The sequence below is a fragment of the Fukomys damarensis genome, unplaced genomic scaffold (genome assembly GCF_012274545.1).
Source record: "Fukomys damarensis isolate Sample0158 unplaced genomic scaffold, DMR_v1.0_HiC HiC_scaffold_16, whole genome shotgun sequence".
NCBI classification, from domain to species: Eukaryota; Metazoa; Chordata; class Mammalia; order Rodentia; family Bathyergidae; genus Fukomys; species Fukomys damarensis.
In genome coordinates this window covers 32,836,809-32,854,268 of record NW_022900928.1, presented here as the reverse complement: position 1 = coordinate 32,854,268, position 17,460 = coordinate 32,836,809, and the positions used below count along the sequence as shown (strand labels likewise).

General features: G+C 39.7%; 1 pseudogene; it reads right to left on the bottom strand.

Annotated features, from left to right (window-relative positions):
- Window positions 1-3,721: 3,721 nt before the first annotated feature.
- On the bottom strand, window positions 3,722-5,445 carry LOC104871380 (annotated as a pseudogene).
- Window positions 5,446-17,460: the final 12,015 nt, after the last annotated feature.

The following is a 17,460-nucleotide window of genomic DNA, read 5'->3' as shown; positions in this document are numbered from 1 at the left end:
TAATTGAGCAATAAATAGCATTGTAATTTATCTAGGGCTTTAATTAATTAGTCTTCAGTTGGTATTTCTTGTTTGTTTGTTCCTCCAATCTTAAATGCCCGTGATCAGGAGGAAGCAGGAACACCAGTCTGTGCCAGAGCACAGGAAAGGAGGGAGAGGGGTGTTCCTCCCTCTCCTCATTCCAAATGTTAATTGAGTTCACACATTTGAAACATCAAAAGTGAAAATCCAGACATGCCTGATAGCTCTCAACGCACTGCCTTACTTGCACTGATCTCTGGGTTATCTTCATCGCCTCCCCACCGCAGGATACGCTCTCCTCACCTCTCCTTTCTGCCTTGGGCCTTAGTCATTTCTGCTTCTCAGCCTCCTCTCCTAGTGGATAGGAGCTTGGGAACAGTGATTTCTAGCTCATTCTGCAAATCATTTTAAAAAAATCTTTCCTCTAGGAATGAATGAATAATGGCCAGAATCGTACGATACAGATAACCCAAATTGCATAATTTATTTATTCATTCATATATTTCTGGGTCCCACATACATTTACAGATCCTCACTGAATTCCAGCTCTGTGCTAGGCACAAAGAAGCTCCCCATCAAGCAGATCTGACGAGCCACCCTCAGAGCTGTGTCAGAGGTGCTCACCTAGAGCAGGGTTTCTCCGCCACGGTGCCGTTGATGTTTTGGGGTGGGTCATCCTTTGCTTTGGCAACTGTTCTGTGCCTCATTGCCTATTTCACATCAATCCTAACTTCTGACTAAATTCCAGTAGCACCCTGTCTCCCATTCGACATGTATCTCCGGACATTGTCAAATGTCACCAGAGGAAAAGTCACCCCAGCTGAGAATTACAGTCTGAGAGCTAACGGTCGTGGAGTAGGGAATGACTTCTCATCAACTCTAGGTCAGAGAATAGAGCTGTGCTGTGATCAGGAGCCAAGTGATTGGAATCTGCTCTCCACTTTCTAGCTATGTGACTCAAGGATAGTAACTAACCTCTCTGTGCCTCGACTTTCTAATATAGAACTGGGTTAGTACCTGTCTCTGGAATTGTAAGGGTTACAGTGGTACAGTGCAATTATGTATCTGCATGCCTGTCTCCCCTCTAGTCAGTGACAGCCTGCAAGGCAAAAACATTTGTTGTCCTTTCTTTTACTAGACTCAGAACTACTTAATCTTCAAACTTGCTTTGGTGCTAATCAAGAAATGTGAAGCATTACATTTTCCTGAGTTCGAACTTTGTTTTTCTCACCCATTATTAAACAAATTCACCCGCCATCTGGCTACATCTAATGGCCCAGAGATAAGAGTGGTAAGGAACTGTATTTATAACCATTGAGGGCCATTGAGAGGAGTAAGGGAATTAATGGATAAGAAAGTCTTTGCCCCCAAGTATGGCACATAATAGATCCCTAAGTAAATGTATGACTCAGAACATGGCTGTGGGGCAGGAGAAAGGTGGCTTCCATATTCTGTAACTCCAGATGGGGAGAGAAAGCTCTAGATGATCCTCCCTGTCTCAGTAAGAGAACTCATGTCCCATGAAAGCATATACTCCATAATAATCCTGTGGTCCAATAAAGCATTCATAAGCCACTGGCCTGCACCATGTGAAGCTTAGGCACTAGTCCAAAGAGCAGTCCGATGGCCATCTGTACCAGCTGTGGGTATCCTCAGTAGGACCTGTGATGGGGGCATCAGGATTTCTTTTCTTTTTATGCACTTAATTTCAAGAATTCAAATTGAAGTATAAGAATTAAACGATAGATGTTTTCATCACTTAAAAGCCATAACACTTTATATTCAAATGTAAATATCAAAACCACAAATGAAACATAGGACAGAAACCTTAAATATATGTTAATGGTAAAATTAGCATTTATTTCTGTAACAATTATTAACTAAAATATTTAGACCTATTTTCAAGGATCACAATTGTAGATTGTATTGTCTTTAGTATTGCATAAATTCTGCCTCTTAATCTTTTGGTCTCTTCATTTCTTTCCACCTAATACAGAATCATTCCAATATCCAATAAAAATAGTAATCTTTGGTTATCTAACTATTGTAGGACTATTGTTTTCAAGTGGCTTAATATTTGTGAATATTTTGCAAAGTACTTACACAAAAAATGTCAAGCTCCTGGGATTTCTCGCACACTCAAGAATTACAAGAAAAGTCTAAAAGTTTGAAAAGAAATAGCAGTTTGCTAAACCACTAACTTTTCAAACATTGAATTTTTATAAATTCTACTACTCTGTTATTCTGAATTATACCTTAGAGTCAGTATGGTGGAAAATATTATTTTAAAAGCCAAATATGGAAACCAATTCTCAAATAAAACAATTTGTGTGCTTAACATAAATAACTTTCATACTAATGTTGCAGTTTTTCTGTAAAATGAGGCCTGGTTGGAGATACGTGGTCATTGTCCAACACAGCTGCCATTAGCAAGTAATACTGTTGGTGATGAAGAGTACCTTGGATAATAAGACTCTGAAGTATAAGGAAGTTCAGTGGGACTCTCAGAAAAGAAGGTAGCCCTAATGGTGAACACTATTGAGCTATGACAGAAACTGTAGTCTAAATAAATACATGAACAATTACACTGTACATCTTTATGGGCACTAATTCAATTCAAAGAAACAAAGCCCTGAAACTATAATCACATTTTGACATAATATTTTGACATTCAAAATCCTGATGATCCTATAGTGGGAGTAAAAATTACTTCCCAAGTTCAGTGCAATGCAAACCCTGTTTTATCAAGTAAAATATTAGTGTTTTCCTTCACTGATATAAAACTTCGGAATGCACTCTTGGATTTTTTTTTTTTTAATGTAGAAAAAAATCTCTGATTTCTCTTGTTCCACAAACAGGCTTCTGTTATTTATTTATTTGGTACTAGGGATCAAACTCTGGCCAAATCCGCAGCCCCAAAGAAGCTTCTTTTAAATTAGGTTCTAACACAAACAGATAGTTCAGGAAAACAAAACAAAACAAAACAAAAAAAAAGATTTTAAAAATGTCAATTCACAGTTGCTTTAAAAAAAACTGTCTTAGGCAGCAAACCAACTTAAATATTTATTCTTGTACTTTAGAAACATTTGGCATAAACCAACTTCCGATATTTCATTATTTAAATACTTATATATAAACATTTAAATAACTCCACATACCAACTTAATGTCCTACTAGTATCACAAAACAGTAAAATGGATCACCTTTATAAAATAAACTTGAAGAAACTGTTGTCAACTTATAGTATAGAAAAACATCCAAAGTTAAACTGAAGTATTAAAAATAATTATATTTAAAATATTGTTCCCCAGTATACATTTATCATATGCACCCATAATTTCCTTCTTCATTCACTGTAATAATTACATGTGCATATATTAAAGACCAAATTATTAAATCCTGTACTTTCAAAAACTCAACTATGTTCTTTAGTATAAAGTCAAAGGTATGACAATAACTATAAAACAGTTACTTATAAAAGTTAGAGTGTTTCTAAGAATGGAAGGAGAGGAACTAGATAATTTAATGTATAGGTAGAGGGTTATATTCTCTTTAATATTGTCCTGGTGTCATAAATAAGGCCTATAATGCATAAGCATTAACTTACCATTATCTTGGGACTTATGTTTAGCCAATAGGAATAAGATCAATTGCAAGAGAATAAATTCAAGCAAGGTCAGAAAGGATATGCTTATTGTGTTCAAATTTTTCTGTATGAGTCCAGGCTGAAGAGATTGTGCTGCCCTCCAAATGAAGTAAACTGGGCTACCAGTTCTTTTGCATCTTCTAATGTAGTATAGAATTTGCCCAGCATAAAGTAATTTTGGGATCCATTTGCAATAACAGGGACAACTACTTTGTATACCAAGAGTACTTTCCCATCCTGACTGTTTATTGAATATAAATAATATTCTGGTGGTGCCCCTTCATTGTGGTTGTAGTAATAATCCAAATGCATTACTGCAGAATTAGAATGATTGATTTTAAAGAATACATACTAATTGCAGTAAGCTTTGTTCCAGAAAAAAAAAAAGGATAAATGCATCTTCCGATTTCAGTGGGGCTATGCTGCCCATTGAGATGAACAGTAAGAGCTGGTGGCTTGCCTAGGTCTTGGGGCAGCCCTCTTCATTGTTAGCATGCACAGTCAGTTTTCAGAATTGAGGCCAATCCAGCCACTGAGACCCTGTCACCGAGTGTTTATTTACTCATCTTGCCAGCAGTGCCTCAGTACTTGCTCCCTCGATGCATTTTTCCCATCCATAGCAATCATAGCAGCCTCTGCATCTTCTCCATTGAAAAAATGAACGAAAGCTTTTTCACTCGTTCAACTGCACCAGGTTTGAATTTTTCGAATTGTCGAACTGTGCTTTAATTGTTGCCTCTGTAATTGAGATCGTTAAATTTCTCACATAGACCTTTAACTCTTCACCTGGTTTTCTCTTCAACCTCTTCCTTGGGATCAGCCTGACTCACCTGAAAAATGTGGCCCCACAGCTGGAATACTGCTGGACTAATTTTCTCCTGCCTATCATGGCAGCTCTGTGATGGTCATACTCTAGAAAAGCAGAGCCATGATTTTTGGTCCAATCAGTTGCACCAGGATAAACAATGACATCTACAACTCCTCCTATACTTTCTTCATTTCATCACATATTTCTTCTTTTCCTTTGGAATAGCTGCAGTAAATAATCTGCAGTTACCCAAGCTTACACATACACCAATAAACTTCTCTGGTCGAATCTCACAATTATTAAGAATTCTGATGCCCGACTGGGCTTCTGCTTTTATAGTGCACATCTCAAAAGCATAATCTGTTTTCACCACTAAATTCCATCATGTGTCAGAATTCATACATCTCCCCAGCTCTTTTAAGAACAGTGACTAATTCATCTTCATACATACCATGAGGTACTTTTCCTACAAAAACTTCACAGCCTCTAGGTGGAAGTGGACGCTCCCAACCTGGACGAGGGCCACCAAACATTTTCTGTCCATTTTCTTGAACCATGTTGTAACCAGTCTTTTCCAGCAAAGCAAGCAGTGCTGCTTCATTCTGAGTTTGAACTTCACTGATCCATTTTTTTAAATCTATATTTTATTCATCTATGGCTATAGTTTCCATTTGGGTCTTCAAAGATGGATCTTAAATCCCTGAGACTAATGACCCCAAACTGCTGCCACCTTTTTGGGCTGGTGAGTTGGAGCAGGGGTTGCTGCATGGAAGAGGGGCTCACATTAGTCCTCCCACCTCTGCTTGGCTCCTAGCAGGGACCAGTCTGGGTGTCCTCGCACAGTTAGGATTTCTGCTCACTTCTCCCAGTCACTTGGTCCATTATACCTCAAAGCTTCAATGCTTCCCTTGGACTGAATTTCTTCAGCCCGAAACATAGGATAGTTTACATTTTCAGCACATGACTTCATCTGGCTAGAAACTCAAAATTGTTATCCTAAGCTGTCGGTACTGCCCCCCTGTTCGTCTTTAAGTCCCATTACCAGGCACCATCATGTCCACCTCCATAGCCACCTTCTCCCTGTACTTCCTTGTGTCCCACTTTGTGGACACATGACAAGCTCCCAGTGTCTCTTCATTCTCTTGTCTTCCCAGTTTTACACAATGCCACTCCCATTCTCTTTCCAGTCATCCTCGGTGCAGCTGCCTTGTCACTTGTCCTGCACAGTGCTTGCCAGGCAGAGGTACATGGCCTGTCCTGGGGCCTTCGCTTCTCACCGTGCTCACCTTTGCTGCAGAGATCTGGCCAGGTCTGATCTGTTCAAATGTCTGGTGGGTCTCCCGGGTCACCAGTTGAGTAGACTGGCTGAGGCTCCCCTTTTCTTTGAAAGTGCAGTCTGGAGAGGGCTCCTTTCTTCCCATTCCATGTCGTTCAAGGTTAGTGCTGTCTTGCTGCTTTGCTAAGCATCAGCCTCCTTCCCCAGTTTCCACACATAAAACATTCATTCCAGCCCTCATATGGCTTCTAGCTTCACAGGGTCCTGGGGAGAAGCCTAGCTCAGGCTGCAGGGCACAGCTCTCACCTCCACCTTGGCTTTTCCTTTTCTTTACATACATCCTTTCTTCAGCAGATAAATCCTGTTCTTCTGTCACAGAAAGCAGCTTCATCTCCATTTTATTGCACCTGTGTTCTCAGTACCTGCCACCACATCCAACCAAAAGCACATATTTACTGAGTATTTGGCTGAATGGATTGGCAAAGTGGGACATATGGCAATGATTATCACCTAAGAAGAATCTACATTGGTTATTCTGTACCAATGACAAAAGTTAGTACAAGAAGCTAAGGGCCTAACTGGGCCACCTTGGGTTCCTCTACAGGTTCCTCACCATGCTGAAGGAGGCATTTGATCATGCAGTCTGATGATGACAGAAAAAACTATAGTGAGAAGGAAAGATGGACCTTCAGAAGGATAGACCCCATGGAAATGAATCTGCTAATTTCAGGAACAAGAATGCATACATTTGTTTTCTCCTTAGAGTTTTGTTAAAGATAAGATGAGGAAGACAGGCCACTTTAGTGGGAGAAGCCACAGCATACTATCAAGGAGCAAAGGAGTAGGGAGCCATTTTGCCTAATATCAAGTGTGTCTCTATAAGTGAACTAACCTACGTGTGCCTCCATTTGTCTTAGAAAAAGAATCTTGGAACACCATGTTTTCTATCTTCCTTGAACTCATCAGGGGAGAGCTAAGTGGGGACAAAAGTCAAATAAAGAAACCTTATTAATGTAGACATCTGAATCCCACTTTATATGGACCGTGCTGTCTCTGGAAGGCTGGGTTATGCATGAGACGCAAGGAAGACTTTGAGTTCTCCAGTCTAAGGCTGAGGCTAAAATGAGAGCAAGTAACAAAGAACAAAAAGGAGACATCTGGAGACTTGAGTTTCAAGAACATTAATCTAAAGGAGAAGAGGAGAACTCTTCAGAGAAATCTGAGCTTAACTTTGGCCCAGCAAACTCACCTATGGCACCAAAGTGGTGATGGGATCATTTTTTATGTCTCTAAACTATTTGGTCACAGATAATCAAATATCATTGTCATTCTCTCTCTTTCCCTCTCCCCTTTCTCCCTGTCTTCCTCCTCCTTTGCTTCCCCCTGCTTCCTTCCCTCCCTCCCTCCCAGAATGTGAATTCCCCAAGAGAGGGATCGTCTCACTGTATCACTGGTCTTCACCACAGGCTTCCATACTATGGCTGTCATTAAGTCAGCCAGTCCTATGTGGCCAATTAGCTGTCGCTGGAATGAAGAAGAGACCATGGTGTAGTACAGCTTCTCATAACAGAATCCTTAAATCCATCATGCATTTCTGGTACCTTAAGTACAGGTGCCTAACACAGAAAAAAAAGAAAAAAAGAAACCAGAGCAAATGATGTCCTTTCTGACATTTACCAGGAAACTGTTGAAAAATAATATTCCACTATGTAACTATGAAGTGTCTGTGCCCTCTAGAGCTGTAAAGTGCAGTGCCCCTGATTTTATAGGAAATTATATTACACCTTATGGTACAGATAGTGATAGTTTGATAGCAGCCAGCCTTTACCCTGTCTCAGCACATCACAACTCACCTGAGAAGTACCAGGTGCTGCTGCCGTGGAGACTAGAGTCAGGTTTAAAGGTACAGTCGCAGCCATTTGAGAGTCCTGCCTTTGACACTTAATATATTTACCAGTGATGTAGAAAATCAAACATTCTGAAAGTCAGTTTTCTGTTCCGTCAAACGGCAATCAGAACAGGACGTACCTCAAAGGCATTATGGTAAGGATGAAGTGAAACAATGGCTCAGAGACCTGCACACAGCAAGGCAGCCAGTGCTGTGCAAATAGTGCCGTGTGAGTGCTCATGGTGCCCATAGGGGAAACAGCAGCAGCATCCTGGAGCCCTAGACCCAGCCATCTAGCACTGGGTTCTCAACTGTTTGTCTTTGCTTAAATCTTGGAGCTCCACATCCTTTCAGAGCAGCACGACTTAGCAGAGTGACTACTGCGCAACCTGGGAACCCCATCTTCGTCTTCTCACAGGACCTCTCCGTCCTTCTCTGACGGCCTAACTTAGGCTTGTTGTTTCCTTGTCATCCCCATTTTCTGTCCCACCTCATCATGTGCACATGCAGTCCTCCACAGAAAAGCTGGCTCAGATCAAATATCAGATGCCCTTAATTCAGCACTTCCTGTCAGCCAGGCTCTGTTTAATAATCATCTTTCCTCCTAAAATAACCTTTTGTTGGTTTAACAACTTCACAGAAAAGTATTTGGGATGATTGAGAATTTTAAGGGTAGCTTCCTAGATCTCTCTGCTGGCAAATACTTGAGCAAACAAATACATTAGATTCTCTGAACTCACTGACCACTGCCCATTCTTTGTTCCCAACCTTTGGAAAGCAACTCTGAAAATGACTACTGCAGGTTAGACCTTGAATACCTCCTCAAAGGCACATGTGCTGAAGTAGCCCAGGTATGGTAAATGGAACCAGTGGAAAAAAGTTAGGTCAATGAGATTCTCTCTCTCTCTCTCTCTCTCTCTCTCTCTCTCTCTCTCTCTGTGTGTGTGTGTGTGTGTGTGTGTGTGTGTGTGTGTGTCTCCTTCTTGCTACCATGAGTAAACAGGCATCCTCTGATGCACATGCCTGCAAGGATGTGTCATGTTTGGATGTATCCAAAGCAGCAGGGTCATGCTACTATCATCTGAAATATCTGAAACTATGTGCCAAAATAAACCTTCACTCCTTCAAGTTGTTTGTCTCAGGTATTTTGCTACAGTAATGGAAATCTGATAATAAAATGATGATGGTGATGATTATGAAAATGACTACAATAATAATAACTGCCTACTTCCTAGCTACGACAACCTTGCCAACTTACTGCTCACAAAGAAGGAGTTGTCATAAACAAGAACCTCTCATCCCCAGAGAAAAAGGAATTTTTGGGCATTGGAGGCTGACATCCATGCCCTTGTCAGACCCAGAGAAGGAGGCACCCTAGAAAATCATGCAAGTCACTCTGCAGCTTTTGGTCCTTTGAAAATCTGGTCAGGAGCTCTGTTTTGAGCCTCTTCTCAACAATTGTTGCTGTATGATTTGCCCCTTCAGTCCAACCCTTTTATTTATTTAAACTTTTTTCTTATCAGTGCATGTTCACAGTACATAATGATTAGATTCATTATGGGGAATTGACACATGTACATAATGCATCTTAATTCTTTTCACTTTCCCTTCCCCTTTCATCCCGTCCTTTTTTTTTCTTGTTTAATCTTGCTGGGATAAAAACCTTTGCTTCTGGCACTTTCTTATTTCTTATCTCAAATATGAAATGTTCACCAATTACCTTTGTTCTTGTTAAACTTGTTATTGTCCTGAAAATCTTCGAGCTGCAGTCTCCAAGAAAATTTGATCAATTATTATTTCAGATCTTCAGTGGTAGATGTTGGATGTAGGCTTATTCTACCTTTTTTTTTTTTCTACTGCTGTCCTTACACCTGCCAACAGCACCCCTTATTGAGAATGTGCTGCTCCTCTTCACTTAATACAAAACTTTCACAAGCTTTCAGAAGTCATAGAGTCTACTGCTAAAGACATTATTTTAAATTTCCATTTTATAACATCATGTTTTATTCATCCTTTTTACTCATTGACTCAGTTTAAGGAATTATATTTAAAAATACTGTTGTGCAGTAGTAACTTGATACTCAGCTACTTTGAAACTTGTTGAATTTGGTACTCAATGAATTTTGACAGAAAAATTTTTCCCTGGTACTGTTGTTTTATACTCCTTATTGCAAGCTAGAACTTGTCAAAGTCAATTCCTCATGACTTACTACTCTTTCCAGGCAAAACAATTTCTTTGGTACTGGTCATTTTTGATGCTTTGTAGCGTCTCCTGGAACCAATTAACAATGAAAACCAAGGTACTACTGTACTCTTCAAATACAGGTTAGAGTGTTGAGTTATGCCAGACCCTGGGAATGCAAACATAAATAAGGCAGGATTCTGACCTCTAGGAAGATAGGCTCTAGCAAACCCACAAAATTTCAGTAACTTGAAAAGGGGGGTTAGTCACAATCTAGAAGAAGGAATCTTTAATTTAAAAAATTATAAACATAGGATGCAGAAAGGAAAATTAAGTTGACTCAGGCCAGTTGTATAATGGATGTTAAAGCCAAGACGAGAACCCAAAGCTGAAAATCCCTTTAAATTTCCCTGCATAATCTCTCTGTAGCTTCAGATTAGCATCTGAATTATCTCAGGTCTATATCATGTCAGATCAGTGCAATTTTAGTCCATGTTCATAAGTGCCCTTCATAGGTGACCTCCTCTAGACACTGCCCCTTTCCCTTTAGGCTAGGTGGGTCCTGGGGCTTCCCGAGCATAGGCCTTACTACAGGTTTAGGAAACGTTTCTACCCCTACTAGTCTGTGACAGTCCCAGAGACAGAGGCCAAGTCCTATCCCTATCTAGTTCTCCAGTGCTTAGCACTGAACTTAGCACAAAGTAAATCGTCACTTTTTGCTGAATAAAGGAATGAGCAGATGAATGAATAAATTGAAACCACCCCTGAAACTTGCTTTTGTTTGTTATGTATAGCCTTTCTCATCACGCCTTCACTTACATGGCCTCGGGAAATCTGGAGAGAGTTTACAGTACACAGCACCTTCAGCTTCAGTGTGTATCTGTCTGTTCCAGTGCAGTTAAGGTTAGCATCTACTTCATCCTTCGGGTGGGGAAGAGAAGAAAAGCAAGCTAAATAAAAATACTATAGCCCCATCAGGAGGTTTGTTTTTAAGTTGCTGTGCTTATTTATGCCTTGCATTTACCACAAATGAAATCAAGTGAAGCCTCCAGATTCAGAATTTTCTGTTCTATTGTTGTGTTCCAAAATGAGGAATTATAAAACAAGGTGTAGAAAACAGAGAGGGCAGATCTTCCATTTGATGTTCTATTGTCAGCAATTTCAGCAACTGTAACATTAAATGATATAAGCAAAGCACAAATCTGAGGATTGGAAGGCTTGGGTTCTATGTTACTATGTCACCAACAAGCAGGGAACATAAATACGTTCCCCTGGGCCCTCGGCTCCAAAGTCTGTCAAAGGAGAGGCGCAGACTAATCCGTATGACTTCCACATCCCTGGCATCCTCTCAGTTTCTGCCTTTTCGTTTCTCAATGCCTTCTTGAGGTTGGAATCACCAGGATGTGGCAGCCCAAAAGGCAACCCCAGGGGCCAGTAATAATGTTACCCTTCTTTCTGCTGCAGTTGCTGGGAGCAGCCTTGGAAGAAAATCCTTTCTGGACCCTTTAATCTGGTAAAACAAACAACCTGCTTTATTAAAAAATAAAAATAGCTACCATTGATGGAGCCCTTCTTTGTTGTTGGGCGTTATGCTAAGTGCCTTTTATGCATTACTTCATTTAATCTTCATAACCACCCCATGAGGTAAGGTCTGTTTCATTGCCATATGGGAGAAATTTTCATATGGGGAAATTAAGAATTGAAGGCATTAAAATAAGAATGAAAAAAACGAGCTTCCTGCCCAGGCCTCTCAGAGTCCACATTTGTCCAAAATTCTTCAATTTCTCTGCATAAAACTATCAGAAAAGTTTAGCTGTGAAGAGCCTTTCAGTTCTTTCTAATTCTTCCTAAAATGCTTCTATCACTATGATAGATCCTGAGAACATCAGCTTCTTTATATCCCATTTATTCACTATTAAGAGAAAAATAAATTTAAATAAAATGAAAATAATCCTGCTCCAGGGCATGGACTTTTAGGAAGAACTGCATCTAGCCCCTTAGTCTGCCACTTACTACTCATGCAACCTTGAAAAATGTGTTTCACTCAACTTTTCCTCACTTATCGCAGTCCACCCTCATCTGTGCTATGTGTGTGCTCTTTCCTCTGTGTACATACACAGATTTAACGTCGTTTCCATCTTAACCAAGCACTTATTATGCATTGTGGCCATAACTTTAGAGTTTGAGGTGTGACAGCAAAACTGAATTTCTTTTTTCCTTTCTTACAATTTCACGGATAGAAGATTTGTTCCTACCATAGGTCTTAGCAAATTCAGCATATGAATATTTTTTTGTCTTAGTAAGTTGAGACCTTTCACCTTTTCACTGAAAGGAAGCACTTTACAGCTTCTCTTTGGCATATCAGAATTGCCAGCATCACTACTCTTGCACTTTTGAGCCATTATTAAGTAAAATAAGAGCTGCTAGAAGGCACGCACCAGGATACTGCTGCACAGCTGTGACGGAGAGGGCTTGTAAGTGACCAAAGGGCAAGTGTCATGTATAGCATACAGCATTGATTTGCTGGAGAGAGGGGTTACACGAACCTGGAGAGCAGATTGGTACCACAGTTCATTAGACTACTAATAAAGGTGTGTCGTGCCAAACTTAGAAATTATCTCTAGAATTTTCTCGTTAGTGTTTTTAGACCACAGTTGACTGTGGGTAATTGACATTGGCGTGTGAAACCACAGGTAGAGAGGCACTACTTTCTTCGCTGGTAACTTGAGGATTATAATCTGTTTTTCTCATTTCGCTTGTCTCATGCCCACATGTTCACTCATAGTAGTCTGGAACTAGTAGCTGATCTCTAAGTAGTAGTCACAGAGTCACTTTCCTTTGCTTCCCATCCCCACAGGAAACTCCATATCATGTATCATGATAGGTAAGAGCACATCCCTCTTCCCATGCTAGCCCTGTGTCTCAGATCTCTAATTTGGGTTGTGAATATCACATAACGTAGGTGACACGAAATCATAGTGCTTGTCCCAATTAGCAAATCAGCTGTCTCAAAGTGCTCGAAGATAAGACATAGTTTCTGTCTTGCTGCAGGTGTTCAGGGGCCACGAACATGAGGAACAATTTCTAGAAGAGTCAGAGCTGTGAGTGAGCAAAGGAAAGGGAGGAACGAATGGCAGAGTTTGGCTTACTCAGACACCTCCACTGGCGCCTGGTGCAGTCCGTATCTCCCAGCCAGGATGCAGAGGGAGCTTTACAATCCTATTTCTCTATGCACCCAGCCGGGGAAGGAAAAATGGTAAATCTGCTTGGTTGCCACAGAGGCCTGTGTTTCCGTATTGACTCCACTCACTGAGGCCTCAGGTGGGTTACTGAACCTCTCAAAATCTCCGTTGCCTCACTAGAAACACAGAGCTCATCATTCTGACTGTGGGGCATGTTGTGAGGCTGAAGTTAGACCCAAGATGTAAACATGCCACACAGGATATCTGAAATATGAATGCCAAAACACCAGTCTCTGGAAACACAGGAACCATGGTCCCCTCTTTTTCGTTCTTCATCTTCAAAGAAGAAAAAAATGGATTTAATTTTAGATTCTTTTTCCTCCATTTCCTATTGTGTATTCATGGACAGTTATGCTACATATTTAATGTCTTTGAGTCTTAGTTCCTCTGCTGCTAAATGAGTTAACTGCGCCTTGCTTGCCAGTACTTTGTGAGCACTAAGGGAATGGAACCAAAGCACCTGGCCCAAGGGGAAGGTAGAGGACATGTACTCAGTTTAGTGATCTTAGTTCTTGACATTCATGGAAATTGAACTCAAACCCTTCATTCTTCTGCATGGTCTCCTATAATCCTACACTTTTTCTGGGTCCCCCTTCTGGAATCTTTGTCGCTTACAGAGCTGCTGCCTAGAAGCTCTTATTTCTCTGTACTGTATCCTTCCATGGCCTCACTGGATCTCAATTTTAAATGACATCTATAGCCAATGACTGTCAAATTCAAATCTCTTGCTCAGTCCTCTCTCTTCAATTCTGCATGCATAAACCCAACCACTTATGCAATATCCCCATCCTAAAGTCACGAAATCATCTTGGATTTTGAGTATACCAAATTATACCTGCATTACCACCAAACTTGCTTTGCCCCTTTTCAGTGTCTCAGGCCAAAATTCCAGCAGCCATACTTGTCTCACCTCTTTTGTTCCCATCCCATGTCCAGTCATCCACAAATTCTACTGGTTTAGCCAATAACGTATATTCAGAATTTGACCACATCTTACAACCCTAGTTAAAGCCAGACTCATCTGTTTCAGATCTTGATTCTCTGTAACTGATCTACAAGCCCTTCACTTCTTCACTTCTGGGCCCTCTGCCATGTGAAACTCTCACTGTGAACTCATATATGATAGACAACATCTTACATACACCAGCCCTTGCCTCCCAGATACACTCTACCTTCTGAGATTGTTTTTTCCACAGTCCCTGTCTAACCATTCTGGATTTGCCACTCTAACTTGAACTTGCAGTCTCCCCCTCACTTGGGGCTTTTGATGCATTCTTGCTCTTCCTAGAATGTTCTTTCCCTAATTATCTGCATATTTGGTACCAGGTATTATTCCAATTTTTACTTATATTTGCAGATGATGAAACAGGCTTACAAATATTAAAGAACTTGTGGAAAATAATTTGTAGATTAACAAAAAATTCAGGACTTGAACCCAGGCCTTATTTCTGCTGACTGAAAATTATTTTCAATGAAGTTTAGGTACTTTATAGATTTGCATTGTTGCTGAATTAATTAAGTATCACTTTTCTTTTTTGGAAAAAAAGCCCATTTTGGTATATTTCTTTCATTTCCTTTTTTTTTTTAAGTTTACTGGTACAATTTAAGTACACAGTACAGTTACATTCATCATTGGGATCTTGTACTTTTACGTGACAGGTCTTGGTTCTTATTTTTTCCCCATTCCCTTGCTCCCCCTTTACCCCCTCAACCCTTCCCTATTTACAAAGAATTTGTTTCCATGTTTTTCCTTTACTCATATTCTTTCTTTTCCCTTCTTACCTTTCCCTTACCCCTCCCACTTCCCCTTCCCCTTTAGACCTGTTCTTCCTATTACATATTATCAGTTCTACATTTTGATCCTTATTTGTGCTTTTAGTTTTTCACAGCAGAGAAACTATTCAATATTTACACATGTGTGTATTATTAATTTCACTTAAGAGTGCAGACTCAGTGTGCATCAACTTAGCTATAAATGTCTCTAGTTTCTCATTCTTTGTGACTAATACTCTATTTTATTTTTTAAAACACATATCTTCATTATCCAATCTCCAGTTGATAGGCAGTTGGGCTGTTTCCAAGTTTTATCTATTACAAACTGTGCCACTATAAATATGGGTGAGCATATATCTCTGTGGTATGATTCTTTTAATTCTTTTGGGAGGATACCCAGTAAGGGAATAGCTGGGTCGAATGGGACCTCTAATCTTAGTCATGTGAGGTATCTCCATTTTGATTTCCATAGTGGTTGCACCAGTCTACACTCCCACCAACAATGAAAAAGTGTTCATTTCTTCCCACAACGCTGCCAGCATTTGTTACTGGTTGATTTCTATTTTTTTCATTGAGTTTATTGGTACTTTTGAGGCATAAAGTATAGTTAATTCATCAGTGGGATCTTGTGCCTTTACATGATGTATCTTGGTTCTTATTTCTGGATAGCAGCCATTCTTTTTGGGGTGAGGTAAATTTCAGTGTTGTTTTCATCTGCATCTTTCGAATGACCAGTGATGCTGCACATTTTTTCATATGTTTATTTGCTACTTTGTCTGAGAAATGTTTGTTCATTTCAGATGCCCATTTTTGAATTGGGTCTTTCTATTTGGGGAATCAGACCCCCAGGTACATTTCTTTTGTATCTCCATTTTGTGTAATACAAAGAAAAAACAAAATAGGAACTCATGCAATTATTGTGAACTGAAGACTAATTTAATATAGGAATTAAGATTGTGGAAATGTCAATGTAAGATAATGGGAGGGATGAAAAAGTAGAAAGAAAATATGAGACTGATTGAGAAAGTGGAGCTTTCACATCCCTGAGCCTCCAGACACCAAGTCAAGTAACTCAAGTGCTCATGAAATTACACCAGTCCAAAATTATACCTATTATTAACCCTATTTGTTAAGAAATGCAGGCTCACAGAACTTAAGTAACCTATGAAGTGTCACACATACACTTGTCCCACACACAAACCAAGGAAGTCCGAGACAGTAATTATTTATTGATACTTAATTCACATTATATCAATTTTCACACAAACTGCACAGTAGCTAAGATTAGCCTTATTTTGCACATAAGGAAACTGACTGAGAGCGATCAAAGGCTTAATTACAAATACAAAATTGCTGAATTGTAAGTTCAATTGCAAATTCATAAGATCATAAAGTTTATGTTCTCAATACATCATGCAGCCAGTCAGTCTCCTCAAAGAGCTCCTGGTACCACTGGAGAAAGAGAAATGCTGCATAGCACCATGTTTGCCATTTCTCTCAGTTCTTACCTATAGGCTAAGGAAAATTTTAGTACATTATATCAAGAACAAGGAGCATCTGTTACTAGTTTTGTGCTTCCTCTTTAGATGAGTTAAATTTTAAATTAGAGTGCCATCAAGCTTTTAATTAGGTTGCCCAGAAAAATAAGCCTCCATTTGTTGCCAGAAGGCCTCTAAAATATGTCATTATGACCTTTCCTACCTTGAAATGTCCCCCTTTTGTCCTTCTTAATAGTAGTTTCAATGTGTGAAAATCAAAATGCAGTCAGAGTCCCTGTTGAGGGAGTGAAGGGTTAAAAGTGCCTCCAGACTTATCAGTGCCTGGACAAAAACTCGAATGCTTCAACAGGTGGCTTGTGAAGCTCCCAATATGCAATCTGGTTTAAATTCATGGTGGAATTATGAAACTATAAATGCAATGTTGTAAACCAGTATAGTTTAAAATGTTACCATACTCAAAAGCTGGCAAGTCATCCTGCTTAGGTGCATTGCTGCCAGGAGAAGACACAAGTCTCCTGGGTCAGAGACAAAGGCCTTTATTACTCCCTGCTCAGCAGGCAGCACAAACTTCAGCCAATATGAAAGAGTTCCCCTGGCTGCAAATTTTCATAGAGCTAGGTAATACAGATGAGCTCAGATGGATGTCTCTGTGTGTAGTGAGTTATGTTATAAGAGAGTATCCTTGAGATTAGGGAACTGGCATCTTTTACTATAGACAGTTAGGTAGGTCTGCCTTTTTCTGCAGATAGAAACATGTTGTTTCTCTTCTAAGGCTGTTTTCTATATACATCTTTACAAAAGGCAGTGGAAAATGATAACAAACAGCAGTTATAGCTTCTCTTAAAAGTTGTACAGAAAAAGACAGAACTATGGAAAACTGTTTCCCAACATCTAACGGCAAATATTTATCATTGTTAATACTACTGTTTCTCAAAAAAATGTGTTGGTATGATGGAAAATATAGGTAACCTGTACTGAGAGTCTTCTACATACCAGAAACTATGGTCGTTATACCCTTTTACAGGATCTTATTTTAATACTTAAGATCTTCAAGGCAGATATTATTTCTAAAGTTGGACTCAGGTAATTCACTTTCACAGTTCAAACTGCTACTAAGTGATGGAA